Source organism: Zeus faber (assembly GCF_960531495.2).
Source record: "Zeus faber genome assembly, chromosome: 16".
Lineage (NCBI taxonomy): Eukaryota > Metazoa > Chordata > Actinopteri > Zeiformes > Zeidae > Zeus > Zeus faber.
The window spans coordinates 28,188,165-28,194,304 of NC_137202.1; positions in this window are offsets into that span (position 1 = coordinate 28,188,165).

Sequence of the window (6,140 nt, forward strand, 5' to 3'; positions counted from 1 at the left end):
TCCTCCCTGTCCCCTCCCTGCCTCCTCCCCTCCCCGTCCCTGCCTCCTCCCCTCCCCGTCCCTGCCTCCTCCCTGTCCCCTCCCTGCCTCCTCCCCTCCCCGTCCCTGCCTCCTCCCCTCCCTGTCCCTGCCTCCTCCCCGTCCCCGCCTCCTCCTCCCTGTCCCCTCCCTGCCTCCTCCCCGTCCCCTCCCTGCCTCCTCCCCTCCCCGTCCCCGCCTCCTCCTCCCCGTCCCCTCCCTGCCTCCTCCCCGTCCCCTCCCTGCCTCCTCCCCTCCCCGTCCCCGCCTCCTCCTCCCCGTCCCCTCCCTGCCTCCTCCCTGTCCCCGCATCCTCCCTGCCCCCTCCCCCTCCCGCCTCGTCCCCACCTCCACCCCGTCCCTGCCTCCTCCCCATTCCCTCCCCTTCCCGCCTCCTCCTCATCCCCGCCTCCTCCCCGTCCTCGCCTCCTTCCCGTCCCCTCCCCATCCTCACCTCCTACTGAGTTCTTCCGTTTTCCTCTTTTCTGCCTGGAATGCTCTACCTGTGAACGTTCAATAATGCTGTTTTGTTTTGTTTTTTTAGGCAAATGATGAAGTCAGTTCGATAAAATGCACTTCTATCACGACCAAGTTCAATGGAGTATTAAAACTACACCAGAGAGCGTTTTTGTTTTTTTTTGTTTTGTTTTTTTTGATAATTGAATGTATTTGTAATGGATTCCAGCCGTGAGAATGACTTTACACAATGTTTTCTTACAGAAAATTTGAATTTTATAAATTTGTAATAAGGACATTAAATAAATCTTACTTTCCCAAATTTCTCTGTTATTTTTCATCCATTTAAAACTGCATTATTATTATCATTTTTATTGTGATTCTTTAGACCAAAATACCAATACACTGAATTTCAATTGGAGTATATTCACTAAGCAACCACTAGGTGGTGTCTCTGCAACTCAGATTCTGTTCTCTTTGTTTGTTAGTTTGTGGGTTTCAATCTTTGTGGGCAGATGAAACCAGTGTCCAGTCGGTCTGCGGCTACGCAACCCAATACGCAGCAAGCTGCCATGCACTGTGTGTTCTACACCTTTCTATCATAGCAACATTCACTTTTTCAACACTTTGTGCTGCAGTAGTTCTTCTGTGGGATCCAACCAGACAGACTAGACTTGACTCCCCACGTGCATCAATGAGCCTTGGGCCCCATGACCCTGTCGCCGGTTCACTGGTCGTCCTTCCTTGGACACTTTTGGTAGTAACCACTGCACAGCGGGAACAGCCACAAGACCTGTGCTTGTGGAGATGCTCTGACCCAGTCGTCCAGCATCACAATGTGCTCCTTGTCAAAGTGGCTCAGATCCTTACGCTGCTTCCAACAAGTGTGTGTGTGTGTGTGTGTGTGTGTGTGTGTGTGTGTGTGTGTGTGTGTGTGTGTGTGTGTGTATCTCTATCTATTTATATATATACACTGTATCTAAGCCCCCCAGCCAAAACCGAGTCACACCCAACCAAGCTGCATCCCACCTACTGACTATTGCAAAAGCAACCAAAGACAAACCCACCAGAAGAGCAGTTACAACTGAGCGAAAGAAAGCGCTCAGAGACCATAGAAACCCTGAACCTTTTGAGGTTGCTGAACTGGAGAAAGTCCTGCAGGGCCTGAAATGTGGAAAGGCAGAAGGATATGACATCTCTCCAGAGTTCGTGAAACACCTTGGCCCCCGAGCCCTAACCTGGCTGACACAATTCAATGCCAAGATCATAAATACGAACTTGATCCCAAAGAAATGGCGGACAGCAAAAGTTATTGCCATCTTAAAACCTGGCAAAGACCACAAACTACCTGCCAGCTACCGCCCAATCTCCCTACTCAGCGTTCCCTACAAAATCCTGGAACGCCTAATACTACAATGTATCTTTCCAGGAGTACAGGAAATTCTTTGTGTGGATCAGGCAGGTTTCCGCAAGGAGCGCAGCACAGGAGAACAAGTACTGGCCTTAACCACTTTCATCGAAAATGGCTTCGAGAGCAGACTGAAGACAGGGACTGTGTTCCTCGACCTCACAGCCGCCTATGATACAGTCTGGCACAAAGGCCTCCTACTCAAACTCACAAAGGCGCTCCCTGCCTGGGCAACGGCAATAATACAAACTCTACTGACAAACCGGAGGTTCAGAGTTCACCTTGGTCAGAACACGAGCGCATGGAGAAGACAGACAAACGGACTCTCACAAGGCTCAGTTCTAGCTCCAACTCTGTTCAACCTCTACACAAATGACCTACCCTCCACCAAATCTCGCAAATTCATCTATGCAGATGACATTGGTCTGGCATTTCAAGCACCAGACTTTGATGAATTGGAACGGGTGCTCACTGATGACCTTGCCAAACTGGACCAGTTCTGCAGAACCTGGCGCCTAAAACCCAAGTCCAGCAAAAACTGTTTCCAGTGTATTCCACCTCCAAGCTGCCAGAGAACTAAACATCTATCTGGGCGGACTCAAGCTGAAGCATGCCTTTAATCCAACCTACCTGGGAGTGCCCCTTGACAGGACCCTATCCTTCAAGGAACACCTAAAAGCGACGGCAGCTAAGGTTAAGTCAAGGAACAACCTGCTCTGCAAGCTTGCTGGTGCAGCAAGCTGGGGGGCAGCAGCCTCCACACTGCGCACCTCAGCACTGGCTCTCGCATACTCTGCAGCTGAATATTGCGCCCCTGTCTGGTCCAGGTCACCCCACACACACCATGTGGACACCCAGCTTAACACAACCATGAGAACCATAACCGGGACTATCCGCTCAACACCGCTCCCCTGGCTCCCTGTCCTATCAAACATTCCCCCTCCACATATCCGGCGAGCAGCAGCCACTCAAAGGATGCTCCAAAAGGTCAAAGATTCTCCCCAACTACCAATCCATGCAGACATCTACAACCCACCCACTGCTCGACTTCCATCTAGACGACCGATTTGGAAGAACATTCCACCAGCTGACTTCACATTTACATTTACATTTAGTCATTTAGCAGACGCTTTTATCCAAAGCGACTTACAATTGTTCAAACACCGACGGACGCAGCCATCAGGAGCAATTAGGGGTTAAGTGTCTTGCTCAAGGACACTACAGCATGCTAGCAGAAGGAGCCTGGGATCGAACCGGCAACCTTTGGATCACTAGACCACCAGCTCTACCGCCTGAGCTACCATCCCCTTCACCATCCAACTGGCTTGGAAAGCAGAATGGGAGACCAAGGAGGATCCAAACAAACATCTGGTGTCAGACCCCAATCCCCAATCAACAGGTCCCTGGCACCAACCTCCCAAGGAGACAGTGGTCTACGCTTAATCGCTTCAGGACTGGACGTGGCCCCTGCTTGGCAGCCTTCACAAATGGGGCAGTAGCGCCGCTCCACTGTGTGCTTGTGGAGAGGAGCAAACCATGGAACACATCATAGAAGTTTGCCCTCTTCAAAAACTGAAAGGAGTAGTCACCCTCCATACAGCAGACCAGGAGGCAACTGCTTGTCTTAGGGACTTTGCATTCGCTAAATAAATAACTATCTATGTATATAAATGGCTATACACCATATATATATATATATATATATATATATGTATGTATATATCTACTGTATATATACTATATATATATATTGTGTGTGTGTGTGTGTGTATATATATATATACTGGCTATAAATATATACATATACAGTGTGCATTTGTGTGTTCCCTACTTCTCTACTGTTTTTTTTTCTCATTTGACATTGAAGCTGCAGAGGTTTCTAAACCCACCGTAGTGAATGAACTTTGGCGAACATTTAACTTGCAAATGAAGATGGAAATGTGATTTTGGGAGTTTGGGAGTGTCTGATTCCTGCTCACACTGCTTTGTCAATATTGACCACAGCCTGTCACACTGACCTGCAGGCACACACACGCACACACACACACACACACACACACACACACACACACACACACACACACACACACGTCAGCTGTGATCCAACTGATACCGAGGATCCAAAGATCACACTCCGTCCTTGGACCATAAAAGAGTGAGACAGCGTTCCACACACTCTATTAATCCCCAGAGGGAAACAGTGGTGTTACAACAGCACACTTCATAACAAATAGGCCATAATAATAATATTAATAATAATGATAATAATAACGACACTAATAATAATAATGAAGTAATGACAAATATATATGATTGGTAAAAAATTGGAGAAAGTTTTACTAAAAAGTAGAAAGAATGAATTAACAAAACACAAAGAAACTAAAAACTCAACAGTTCACATTCTGACAAAAGAAGATTATTGTGCAACTTTGCATGAATATTTATAACATCTACGTAAGATGAATGATGGGTGGATGATGGAGGGACTGATGGATGGATGGGTGGATGGATGATGGGTGGATGGATGGAGGGACACATGGATGATGGAAGGATGATGGATGTCTGTCTGTCTGTCTGTCTACCTACCTGTCTACCTACCTGTCTGTCTGTCTGTCCTCTTTACTTGTACATCAGGGTGTGTCTGTTTAATGCAAACAGCTGGATCCTGGAGCTGCAGCTTTCTCACTGTTCTGCAGGCGTGGCTGATAACACACTGTCTGTCTGTCTGTCTGTCTGTCTACTTGTATGTCTGTCTACCGGTCTGTCCTTCTGTCTGTCCTTCTGTCGGTCTGTCTGTCTACCTCTCCGTCCTTCTTTCTGTCAGTCTGTCTACCCGTCTGTCCTTCTGTCTACCTGTATGTCTGTCTGCCCGTCTATCTGTCCTTCTGTCTGTCTGTCTACCTGTCTGTCTGTCCTCTTTACTTGTACATCAGGGTGTGTCTGTTTAATGCAAACAGCTGGATCCTGGAGCTGCAGCTTTCTCACTGTTCTGCAGGCGTGGCTGATAACACACTGTCTGTCTGTCTGTCTGTCTGTCTACTTGTATGTCTGTCTACCGGTCTGTCCTTCTGTCTGTCCTTCTGTCGGTCTGTCTGTCTACCTCTCCGTCCTTCTTTCTGTCAGTCTGTCTACCCGTCTGTCCTTCTGTCTACCTGTATGTCTGTCTGCCCGTCTATCTGTCCTTCTGTCTGTCTGTCTACCTGTCTGTCTGTCCTCTTTACTTGTACATCAGGGTGTGTCTGTTTAATGCAAACAGCTGGATCCTGGAGCTGCAGCTTTCTCACTGTTCTGCAGGCGTGGCTGATAACACACTGTCTGTCCGTCTACTTGTTTGTCTGTCTGTCTTTATGTCTATCGGTCTGTCTGTCCTTTTGACTACCTGTATGTCTGTCCGTCTGTCCATCTATCTGTCTGTCTGTCTACCTATCTGTCCTTCTGTCTGTCTGAAACCTCGAAATTAACAAGAGGATGGAAAAAGTGTCCAACTATACAATAAACATAATCAACAGTAAAGTAAAATAAAACTATAGCAATATATAATAAACCCATTATTATTATTATTATTATTATTTTTTTTTTTTTTTTTATTAATAATAATAATAATAATAATAATAATAATAAGCAGGAAAAATGCAACTAAAGATTTACAATGAACATTAAAGATTTGTTGATGAAAAACAATCCGAACGATAAATATTAAATATTAACCTATGAATTGTCAGAAACGTACCAGAGTAAATTAAAGCATGAACGTAAAGTATTGAAGTATTACAGCAAAGCATGAACTGCGTGTTTGATCAACTACAGTATATCGGTGACTGACGTTTCCTTCGGTAAAAACTACAACTCCCAGAGCCGCGACTTCCGGGTTGGACGCTCCCAGCCAATCAGCGTCGTCCTGCTCTGACTGGATGCAGGGCACGGGGCCAGCACGTCTAGCCAGTGGCGGCGAGAGGTTCCGCTCTTTTTTTCAGACCCGGTCCTTTACGAGTCACTCGGCAGAAAAAGATTCGTCGTAATTTCCGACTCTAGGTGCGTCTGGTTGAGTCGGCGCAACGCGCGGGGAGCGAGGCGGTGCTTGCTGAACGGGGAACGGGGAACGGGGAACGGGGAACGGGGAACGGGGAACGGGGAACGGGGAACGGGGGCCAGGGGAGTCGGTTCTGTTCCGAGTTGTGAACTGACTTCTCACAGGAATCGTTTCATGGTGTCAAAATGATCCATTTAGGTGTGCATCCCTGAAAAACGTCATCTTGTC